At 39.2% G+C, this 11998-nt stretch overlaps 1 protein-coding gene across 5 annotated transcripts in view; it reads right to left on the bottom strand.

Moving 5' to 3' along the window:
- MEIS1 (Meis homeobox 1) overlaps positions 1-11998 on the bottom strand; it is a 138683-nt gene that overhangs the window by 6222 nt on the left and 120463 nt on the right. The gene's annotated exons all lie outside the window — the stretch shown is intronic.

The raw sequence follows: 11998 nt of genomic DNA, 5'->3' as shown, positions 1-11998 counted from the left end.
GTCTAACTCTTAAGATCCATTTGTATTGTGTAATGCTAAGAATTACATATCAAATACAGAAAGTGAGCGGGCCATATCATATTAGCTTCTGCAAAAGTCAAGTGCTTTTAGTTAGCAACTTGGATTTGAATAGATTGGACACGAGCAGCACATAAAAAATACAATGAAAAGTTTAATAATGATTAAAGGATCTACAGTCCAGTATGATTTTTAGTTTGTGAGTCTGCCCACTCAGAAAGGAAAATAGTTCCTAAAAACCAAACCGTTCAACATAGAGGGACGGGTTTTAAAATAAAAATGCATGCCTCATGATATTTTAAGATTCTCAATGTCCTATATCCTTATGTTCTTTGGTTATCAAAAAAGTAATTAAAGTCAATAATGAAACTGGCATCTAACTAAAAGGATACTGTTGGTGCTCTTATTGGCAATATATATTACATCAGTTCTTGTATATGAAGTCCTTGAACTGGCTAATAAAAATATTTAAAACACAGATCTACAACAAATTGTGTTGCAAATCAGGTTATCATTATCTTGTATAAACCATGAAAATTGGAATCATGTGAGCAGAAGGTTAGATTAATTCTCCATTCTCATTATAAGCACAGGTGTAGCACAAACACCATGTGAAATAACCAATTAAAATGAAAAAAAAATCTGCTTTTTCATTAGCTGCCTTCACTGCATGACCAATTAGAAAATTATTTAATATTAATATTCCGCGTATACCAAAAGTAATTTTCATAGTAACTAACATAGGTAAGAGAGCAAAAAACAGCTCTTTATCTATGGTACTGTTCATAATCTGCAGGCTCTTAGAGGAAAGGAACTCTGATAACATTTTTTTTAGAGACCTTTTAAAAACATATTATTTTGCGGATATGATTTATGCTATTTATCTAAAAATAGGAAGGGCACTTTTTAACAGATGAGAAGCCAAGGCTCAGAGAAATTAAGTGACTTATTTGAGGTCACATGTTACCCAAGAGATGTTAGTAACTTGCTGACTGACACACAGCTGGCAAATGGTAGTGAGCACCCCTCCCCCAATGTCCTGACCAGAGCATGGCCACTATTGTGCCACCCATCTAGAATATTCTGGACTAAATAGATATCTAAAAATGAGCTGGTTTTGAGCCAATCACCGCTGGCAACGACCCTACTGTTGAGTCTGGGAATAGGCATGACTGAACATTTTGTAGACTAGGAATTGTGATGACTGTACTGTTTGTGCATATGGACAAAGATAAGGCTACGCATTAGAAGATTCAGTGACTTATCTGTATTCCAAAGCTTGCTTCCTTCACACTCATACATTCAGATTTCCAAAGACCAGTTCATAAGAACCAACTCAGGTGTGAATCCATGACTATTAAACCCATGGAATCATAGAAAAATTAAACCTCAGGTTTGAAATGGGATTTCACTGTCACCTATGTTGGTCACTGACATGAATCACCTCTATGGTCTCCCCACCAAGTAGATAGGTAGCCTCTTCTGGGCTGTTTCTAATAAAGCATTTGCCCCCTTACCTGAAAGTCCATAGATGTGTGGACAGCCTTCTATTAGACGGTTTTGCATTACTCGATCTAAACTCCTTTCACCAGGACAACTCCTTGGGGGTAATTTAAACCATTTCTAATCTCACTTCTTCAGGACAGCCTTCAAATATTTAAACTGTAGCCATCATGCCCCATAGATTTCTCCCCTCTTCTCCCTAGGTTGAACATCCATGATCCTTAACAAGTTCCTCCTAGAATGTAAGTTCTTCTTGGGTTTTGAGTCCACTCACCACCTGGGCCATTCTCTGCTCAATATGCTGAGGTTTGTCTGTGTGCCTCCAGAGGTCTTCAGGTGACAGCATTAAATGCAGTTACCCCACACCTGCTCCAGTCCCCATCTAGAGAGCAAATACCTCATCACACAGCCTCTTAGCTAAGGACCCACAGGTACCTAGGTGCTATGTTCCTCTCTTTTGGTGGCAATAACCATTTGTTGTTATGGACAACACAGATGCAGACTCTCTGTAGCATATGTAGATATAAAGGTGAGAATCCTTTCATTTAATAAAATCAAAATTAAAACAACTGAAAACCTCAGAACCCCTAATCACTTTGTCTAAACTGTCTGACCTCATCAGTAGGTACGCTTAGAAGTTCTCGCTTTTGAAAACTAATTTAAAACAATTTTGTACTATAATGAACATTATCAATACATATAGGACATCATACACTCTCAGAATCTTATTGGATTATGCTTCCTATACTTACATGAAACACGGATAATATGATCTGGGGTCATGGTGGACATCATTATCTGAAAATAACTAAGTAAATAGCAAAAGATTTTATTTTTTAAGACAACATCATCTTTTCAATTTTAAAACCGTCTCAACATTTGGTTCTCTTTAGTGTATTTTATCCTACTATCTTCTATATATTTCCTTGGGAATTATGCTACATACAGTAAAGCCATGTGTTTAGATGGCTTCGGAGTGAATTCAGATACAAAAACATTTTCCTTCTGGGCAAAGTAATAAAATGACATTCTTGCTCCTCCCACTATAAGTCAAGCAGAGGTCAGTTCCCCCATCCCTGTATCTGTTTAAATAAACTGGTCCAGCTGTTTGTTTCTAAAATGCCCTCTGACCTTGCGTCTCATCCTCCCCGCTTTTGTGACAGAATGCTTTACTTTCCATTGTGGAAGATTCTAAATTATCAAATTTTCTAAACACTGAACCAAAAAAAGACCTTTGGATTTTATGTAAACTTACATGAACATATTCCCTTCTTAAAACACTCATTTCAAGAAGCATCAGTAAAATAGTTATTTCAAGCTCATGTGTGTGTTCAAATATATATCTATATTTATGTCTGAATACATAAATATATATTAGAACTTCAACATAAGAAGAAACAATGTTTTTGAAGAGAAATGAGAAAGAGAATGATAAAATCCCAGTTTGAATGCTCCACAAAAAAATCTATTCTCCAACAACCATAAAATAGTTTAAGATAAAATGTATCCATGAAATATATACAATCTTTAGTATTTTCCATATTAATATGGTCTCTTTCAAACGTTTGTTAGTTTAAAGATGTAAGAGAAAACTTTTAAAATTTTTGCAATTGATGTCCAAACATTATAGCCCTTAAAACTTAGATGTACAGGGGCGCCTGGGTGGCGTAGTCGGTTAAGCGTCCGACTTCAGCCAGGTCACGATCTCGCCGTCCGTGAGTTCGAGCCCCGCGTCGGGCTCTGGGCTGATGGCTCAGAGCCTGGAGCCTGTTTCTGATTCTGTGTCTCCCTCTCTCTCTGCCCCTCCCCCTTTCATGTTCTGTCTCTCTCTGTCCCAAAAATAAATAAACGTTGAAAAAAAATTAAAAAAAAAAAAAAACTTAGATGTACAGTGTCAGGAATACATGACAACAGGACATTTCTTCTTACTCATTAAAATCGTTTCACACCTTGGTTTAATAGACTGTGTCTCAAATTTGCCATAAATTGGGCATTTAAAAAGGTAAACTTTTTAATTAAGTAGAAGGCCAGGAAACATCCTGTTTGCCTTTCCATATTACATTCTGAACATCAAGGTATATTTTTTTATAAATCCCATTTTGCTTTGAAAACAATGTTCTTTTGTGAAGTACTTTTTAGAAAACTGGACACTCTGTAGGTGGCAGAAGACTGAATTAGGGAAAGAATTCTTGTATTTCTTTTTTTCACAGCATCATGGATTAAAATTTCTTCCTGTGTGACCAAACTATCTCCTTTCTCAAAACAAGACGTTTTACAAAGGAAAGGAAGAAAATGGATTGGCCTTCCAGCTTCGTTCCATGTCAACATAAACAGAGACGTAGTTCTTTTTACCTAGTTAGTCGTTTAGAACCAGAGTCCTAGGATGGGAAAATGGGAGGTTGGAAGGAGAGAAGATCTTCCAAAGTGGGATCATCTCACAATTGAATTTAATCCTTTGCATTTTTATTTTTTTTTTAATTTTTTTCAGCGTTTTTATTTATTTTTGGGACAGAGAGAGACAGAGCATGAACGGGGGAGGGGCAGAGAGAGAGGGAGACACAGAATCGGAAACAGGCTCCAGGCTCCGAGCCATCAGCCCAGAGCCCGACGCGGGGCTCGAACTCACGGACGGCGAGATCGTGACCTGGCTGAAGTCAGACGCTTAACCGACTGCACCACCCAGGCGCCCCAATCCTTTGCATTTTTAAAATAGGCATCAGGCAAGGAGAATGGGAGATGAATTCTGAGTTATGCTAAAATAAATATAGGAAGTTTTCCTTTATTCTCTCTTTTCCTTGCCCCCTACATGTTTGTTTATCATCGGACTTCAACATTTTTTTCATTCTGCTAATTCCACCAGTCTCTTTTCATTCTCACTCTTTGAATACCTGAAGAGTTTTCTGACCAAGATCTGGTAGAACAGCTTTCTAAAGCTGACCTTTGTCCTTCAGTTTATCTTCTACTCCTTGCCCTGGTGACTTCCCACAAAACTGGATGGCTAAGTTTAGTGTCCTCTTCGTGAGAACCAGGAAGGGTAGAGAGATCACAGCGGGCATCCATCAGAACCAAAGACAGGGTACGTTTTCCCTGTTCCACAGACAACATTTTCCACACAGCTTTCCCCTTTTCCTGTATTCTTATGCCCTTTGTCTTCCTGGTACAGCTCTCTGTAATATTAACAATACTAAGGAAAAATGACTTGCTCACCTTCGGAGATAGGATTTTCACCCTTACTCAGTTAATTCTGTTCCTCAGTGTTTACCACCTCCTTGTTCACTGATGATTAAGGGGAGCCCACAGCATTACTTTAGCATGCCAGAGCCAACTCAGTGAACCACATAAAATCAAAATGCTGTTGTTTCTAAACAATGACAGGACTCGCAGTCATCCCTATAGTGTTTCTTGCCAACTAGGCTCAGTAATAGTCAGCAGGAGGTAGCTACCCATTTAAGTGTGGAGAAATACCATTTTACAATACCCTCCTATACGCCCAAGGAGCAAAAATTATCAACTTGATATTAAAGAGAAGATTTCATTAAATAGCAAGATGTGTTAGTAAAGATGCCTTCTATACTTACACTATCCATTAAATAAAGTATTAGTCGCAGTCATCTTTGATTAATATTGAGGTAAACTTAGGAATACCTACATACATACTTCATAAAAATTAATACCATGCATTCTTTTTTTGTTAAAATTTTTTAATGTTAATTTTGACAGAGACAGAGAGAGACGGAGCATGAGAGGGAGAGGGGCAGAGAGAGAGGGAGAGGGGCAGAGAGAGAGGGAGACCCAGAATTCGAAGCAGGCTCCAGGCTCCGAGTTGTCAGCACAGAGCCCGACGCCGGGCCAGAACTCACGGACTGTGAGATCATGACCTGAGCCGAAGCCGGACGCTCAACCGACTGAGCCACCCAGGCGCCCCTAAATTAATACCATGCATTCTTAAGAGTAAGTCCTGGTGATTTCTACACACACTATTCTTTATCAACTAAAAATAAAATAAAATTATTACATGCTGTAAATAATATTTAATCAATATAAAATTCATTTAGGTAATCTCTATAAATATTTTTATAGAGTTTAAGACTTGTGAAAAATCTTCAAATATAAAATTTCACATTGGAAGCTAGTTGCTGAATTCCAGAATCTTGTCCTTTTTCTCCTTATTCTATTCCATGAGTTTCTTTCCTAGTATTTCTTTCAACTTCATCACAATCATTTAAATAAAAGTATATATACTATATATTTTTAAAGTCAGCATTTCCTAACAACCTGAAGGCCTCTTTTATAAACGAACCCTTCAGGGAATGAGTTCTAGCCATCTCTCAAATAACTCTCTGTTCTTTTAAATAAAAATCAACTTCAAAATCTTTTGTTGGATTTCTTCATTTTAGATTTACATTTACTTATTGAATTTAATGATCCATAACTGGCGGTCTTCAGGGTCCAAGCCTCCCACACTCCCTTTCTCTGTGAAATAAGATTTCATAAAACACTATTTTAAGACACTCAAGAAAGTTGACTCCATCTCAAGTCAAACCTTATGAAATCATGTTTTTGGCACCTTTTTCCAGTTTCTCAACCTCCTCCGAATCCAACAGTTCCAGGACTGCAATACATCATCTGTGTGCTGAGGGCGGGCGGAGGGGGGTAGACAGGAGGGAGAAGGGGGCACATGCTCTGTTCTTCATCCCTTCTAGAAACAGAATATTGAAATTTCCTCGAATCACAATAAGCCATCAAGCGGCAGTCTGTAGAAGGTTCCCCTTCTCTAGCAGCGAAGGGTGTATTTGTCAAATTATTTTAGAAATAGCTTACGTTGTCTAAGACCACTGAGGAAGTTGATTGCATATAAAATTTTCCTCAAAGCCACTAGTGAAAAAAATCACTAATTATTTGAAAATTATAATGCAGAGTAATAACAAGCCCACGTATTAAATGTTGGAGTAACTTTCAAATACTTCATCACTTCATTATATATAATGGGGAAGTTTTCCTTGAAAGCAAATTATAAAATGATTTTTTATTAAAAAAAATATATAAGCTTGCTAAATGCTTTAATCTGACCTGAATTCAAAGCAAGGGGGGGGGGGGTCTTTTAGTGGCAGATCTCTGTTTCTTCTACTACCCATGACTTTCTAGATCACTGAAGCACTAGGCTCCGAACTCAGTGGAATAAATTGTGGGGATATCCTGCCAGACCTAGTGTAAGGAATACCCAACAGTTTAAAAATATCTTAAGTATGCATTGATATAAAACATACGTAATAAAATATTTATGCAGTATTTACTTAAATGTGACAATTTGCCAAAGTTGAGTTTGTATAATTGCACAAATTTAAGAAAAATAGTGCTTTGCTTAAGGTGTATGGAATTAAGATGATTATTATCACAACAAAGGAGTCATAGGAAAACCTAGGATAACAAAACCTTCCGTAATAATGAAAAACTAAAATAGGTATAATATATTCAAAGAATAGATGTGTCTCTCTTTGGTCTAAGCTGAACCATTTTTCATTTAAATTCTAATTTTCCTGTATTTTACAAAAAGTAAGTAAAATGGCATCTAACTAAACATCCCTTAAACATTACAGAATAAATACGTTTATTTAAAACACATCCTAATTTTCTGCCAATCTCCATTCTTTTTTTATAAATGTTTTCATTTATTTTTGAGAGAGAGAGAGAGAGAGAGAGAGAGAGAGAGAGAGAGAATGGGGGAGGGGCATAGAGAGGGAGACACAGAATCCGAAGCAGGCTCCAGGCTCTGAGCTGTCAGCACAGAGCCTGATGTGGGGGGCTTGAACCCACAAACCAGTGAGATCATGACCTGAGCAGAAGTTGGCCACTTAACTGACTGAGCCACCCAGGTGCCCCAGCCAATCTCCATTCTAAGTAGGATGACCACATAATTTATCATTTAAGCTGAGACACTTTTGAGAGTAAACGGACACTATTAACAATTAGGCTGGACAATAGGCATCAACCACGAATATTCCAGGCAGTTGGGGTGTGTGGCCACCCTAATCACCAAATATGCACTTTTTTTTTCCAAATAAAACTTCCCCTGCGAGATTGGAATTGAAACCCTCTTGTGTGAGAATGGTGGCTGACCCTGGCGTATATAAGGTGTCACAGTACCCCAATACCACCTGGGAGTGTCTCTGAGCTCTCTCCTTTCTGGAGGATCTCTCCTTTAGTTGCCTCAGCTCCCTAAGACTTCACTAGTCCAAAAGCTTCCCAGACCTGGAATCTCCACTCCAAGGGAGAGACCAAGGGAGGATATCTCAAAATTCAGCTTGATTTCTGCTTTCACTTGGTCACAGGTTAGACTACAGAATGGCACAGTGAAGGTGACTTGACTGGAGTAGAGGCCTGTGTCTATCCCTTAGAAGGCTCACTGTAATTCCTGTTTTAATCAGTAAAGCTTAAAACCCGAGTTCCATGTAATGTATATCAATATGTAATCCATAAGATTTAAATACAAATGGAACCAACTATACTAAAAAGCAGAAATCTCTCAGTTGAGTCATATGACAAAATTGTTCAAATGAAGGCAGTAAACTAATAAAATGACCTCCTCTTGGAACTTGTCAAATCTCTGGAAAATGCTTGTGGTCATCTAAGTCACACTGAGGGAAGTTTGGAGACTGTGCGTTTCACTTGAGTGGCTATCCTTTTCTTTGAACAGTATCACTCATCACTATTACAGTCAAGACACTGGCCAAGGACAGGGAGAGTTACAGCGGCATCTAGGGAGAAGAGTGTGAGAACTGAGTAGGAAAAATTGCCACTCGCTGCTCTGAGGTCATCGTTGTGTTTAGGTGCTAGAGCTGTGATGACCCAAGTGACTTCATGCCTATGAAAGGAGCTTTCTTTGCAAATTTAAAACCTAAGACAAGGGTTTGTTGAGATACTGTCGTTAGGATTCTCAAAAATACCTAACGGTCCAAAGACTTGTACACGAATGCTTATAGCAACAAAAGGTGGACACACACCCAATGTCCACCAACTGATGAATGCAGAAACAAAATGTGGTCCATCCAGACAATGAAACATTCTTCAGCCGTAAAGGGAATGAAGCACTACTACCTGCTACATGGAGGAAGCTTGAAAACAACATGCTAGGTGCAAGGAGCCAGTCACAAAGGCCACATGTTCACATGATGACATTTAGGGGAAATGTCCAGAATTGGCAAATCTTCAGAGACAGAAAGTGGATTAGTAGTAGAGTGGGGGCAGAGGTATGGGGAGGGGCAATAGCGAAAGGGTCCAGGGTTTTCTTCCTGAGGTGATGTAAATGTCCTAAAATTGACTATGGTGACGGCTGCACAGTATCTGTGAATATACTAAAAACCATCGAATTGTATGCACTTTAAATGGGTGAATTTCATGGTATGTGAATTACATCTCAATAAATCTGTTAATAATAAGTACATAATGGTGGAACAGAAGAGGTGCCGAACAAGGAACCGGCCCATCCTTGCCTCCAATTAGCAGCATAACTTTGTAAAGCCCTGAGCCCCATCTGTCAAATGATGCATAAAATCCCATCTAGGACTTGGGCTCTGACATTCAGTGGCACGATGTTCCTAAAATTTTAATCCATGCTCCTTTTTTATAAACTTCAAAATCTCATATCCTTTGTTATTTGGAACCCTAAAAGAAATAGCATGACTAAAATCAAAAGTTAAGTCTCAGTAGGCTTTTTTATACTACTACATTCACTCAAAATGACTCTGATGTGCCTTTTCTGGCCCCTAGTCCCTCTTGGCCCCCACTTGGCCCTAAGGACGGGAATCTCTGCCATAACCTATTGTACTTTCCTTTCTGTAAACAGTACTGCCAGGTGACCAGCCGTGGGAGCTGAGATCTGACATCTTTGGACATGTATGATTCTTTCCATTAGCTTTTTCAACATCCCCTACTCCCTGCCCTTTCCAAGCACATCTGAACTCTGACCCAAACTAGGGATCAAATAAAATCAACCAGAGCAGATGTTCAAGGGATATAGGCCAACAAACCCTGCAAGTGGACAACAACTCTCAAAAACTACCTACTCACATTCAAACCAGCATTCTAGGGTAGAAAGTACTGGAAACTTAAATATATGTATTTTTAATCGCATTGCATTTAACTTCCAATATACTATTCTTAAAACACAGCTTGAGCTGAGAACTCAAGACCAATAATCCCCATCAGCCTGAAAAAGTTGTGTTTGGGAAAGCAAATGCTTTTTCCCTTCTTCACTGATCAGATCTAATCTTGTGAGGCATTAGGTCCTTCAGTCACATTGGCTAAGAGGGTAAAGAGGAGAAGAAGAGCTCTCCAGGATGGAAACAGATTAAAGTTTGTTTGTTTATCTGTTATTGTTCAGGTATCAAGAGCCCGATAGTGTTCAGTATTTCCCATACTAATGGGTCAGGCTTAAAAGTGTCATAAGAATGGAAATGAAAAGGAAAACATCAATGACAGTGAAAGGCAGTGATGGGGAGAACCCTCTGTTTGCATCCATGATGTCTTTTGGAGGCTTTGTTTGTTTGTTTGGTGGCTTTTTAATGTTCCCTTCCCCCTTGAAAATTAAGAAAGAAGCAAAACAAAACCCCAGGCCTCTACACAAAGCTCTGGGTATTCACACATTGGAGCGATGCAGGCTGAATCCCTCAGAAACATTTCCTCCCCCACCCCCTATGCCCCTGGCTCCACTCCATTTTTGAGAAAATTGTTTTATTCAACGAGGAGGCAACATTTGCCCCATTTTTTAATATTTCAGGCTGATTTTTTCACCACTCAGAAATGCTGTTTGTTTTATGTGGGTGCAGCCTGAAGCAAGATGATGAGGTAAGAGAGTGGAGAGGGGTCTCTGTGGGCACAGCACGGTGGTGCTTCAGTGCTCGATGGTTAATCACCCAGCACCAGCCTCAGCAACTGTTGACACAAAATAGGTGGAGATCAGGTCTGTGCAAGCAGAAAATACCAGAAAGGCAAACTATATGTAAACACACTTAAGACAGATTTGACAAGAATAGACCTAAACCTGACTTGCTAGGAAACTCCGAATGTCTAAAGGCTTCAGGGTCCCTCTCAGCAGAGGCCCCTTCCCCTTAACAGAGTTTCCTTTGAGAAGAAAAAGAGTAACATTTGAAAAACTAAAATAAGTTTACAGAAGAGAGCTGAGACATTTGTCCCCTTGATTCACACAGTGTGGGTTTCAAATCTGCTCCTACATGCGGATTTATGTAATGTAATACACTTCTTCCACGTATATTTGGAGCAGAGCCAAATGGGGGGGGGGGGGGGCTTACAACATGCACACACAACCACAATTCAAAAAGTTATTTCTCCTGACCTATAAAACTCATGCAAAGAAGCAAATGGATAATGCTTAAACAGTCTTTTAATCTTATCTAACTGACACCTGACAACCCATTACTTATAGATTATTAATGCACCCACTAAAAAGTTTGTCATGTACAAAATTACTAGAGAAAAAGATTGAACGCCTCAGGAAAAAACAAATTTTGCTGTACAATAACTTCAGAAATTTCAAGCCTATTATCTGTCATGCCCTTCATAGACTCGTAGCACACTGCTAAAAACAACTGATTTATCTTTATTATGAATCCTAAAATGACAGCACACATGTTTTTCATGTCTTGTGATAATGTTTAATTTCATCCAGTTTTTATTTTACAGAGCTTGATTTGCTTATTTAAGATGAAGAAAAGTAGTAACTTTTTAATTAATTTCCCTGGTTGTCTCTTTATCAAAGGACATGGGTGTTTTTTTTTTTTTTCTAGTCCTTGTGTAAAGCTGGAATCAGAGTCAGTTTCAGAGCGATCACCTTGCTTCTCTTTGGTTTGCAGTACTACGGAGTCTAAAATAGTAAAGCTGGGTGTGCCTGGGTGGCTCAGTCGGTCTCAGCTCAGGTCATGATCTCACAGTTCATTAGTTCAAGCCCCACGTCAGGCTCTGCGCTGACGGTGTGGAGCCTGCTTGGGATTCTCTCTCTCTCCCTCTCTCTCTCTGCCTCTCCCCTACACACTCTCTCTCTCTCTCTCAAAATAAATGAATAAACTTTAAAATAAAATAGTAGACCTGGAAGAGGCACTGGGTCCCACCAATGTGGTCCATTTTAGCAGCAGAAGCTATCACCAGTCAAAATGGAGTGACTTGATCAAGGACACGTATGTGATTGATGAGGAGTGGGGAAGACAGCTGAAATGTTTTGGCTCAAAATGTTCTTTCTCTTGCATATTCCCTCCCCTTACTTGCCCTGTATAAACTGTATGTTGTTCCTGAGGCTTACAGGGCAGTTTGTTCCTTACCCACCTGTGGATGCCAGGCTCTTCCCCCTTGACCCATGATGCCTCTCAGCCCCCTCACTTCCCACGCTGTCTACAAGCAAATGGGAGTCAGGTCCTGCTCTGCCAGGTTGCATGACACACAGGCAGATTTTTTCCATCTCTCTGAC

Source organism: Felis catus, chromosome A3, assembly GCF_018350175.1.
Source record: "Felis catus isolate Fca126 chromosome A3, F.catus_Fca126_mat1.0, whole genome shotgun sequence".
Lineage (NCBI taxonomy): Eukaryota > Metazoa > Chordata > Mammalia > Carnivora > Felidae > Felis > Felis catus.
The sequence above is the reverse complement of the archived record's forward strand: the minus strand, read 5'-3'. Positions and strand labels throughout refer to the sequence as shown.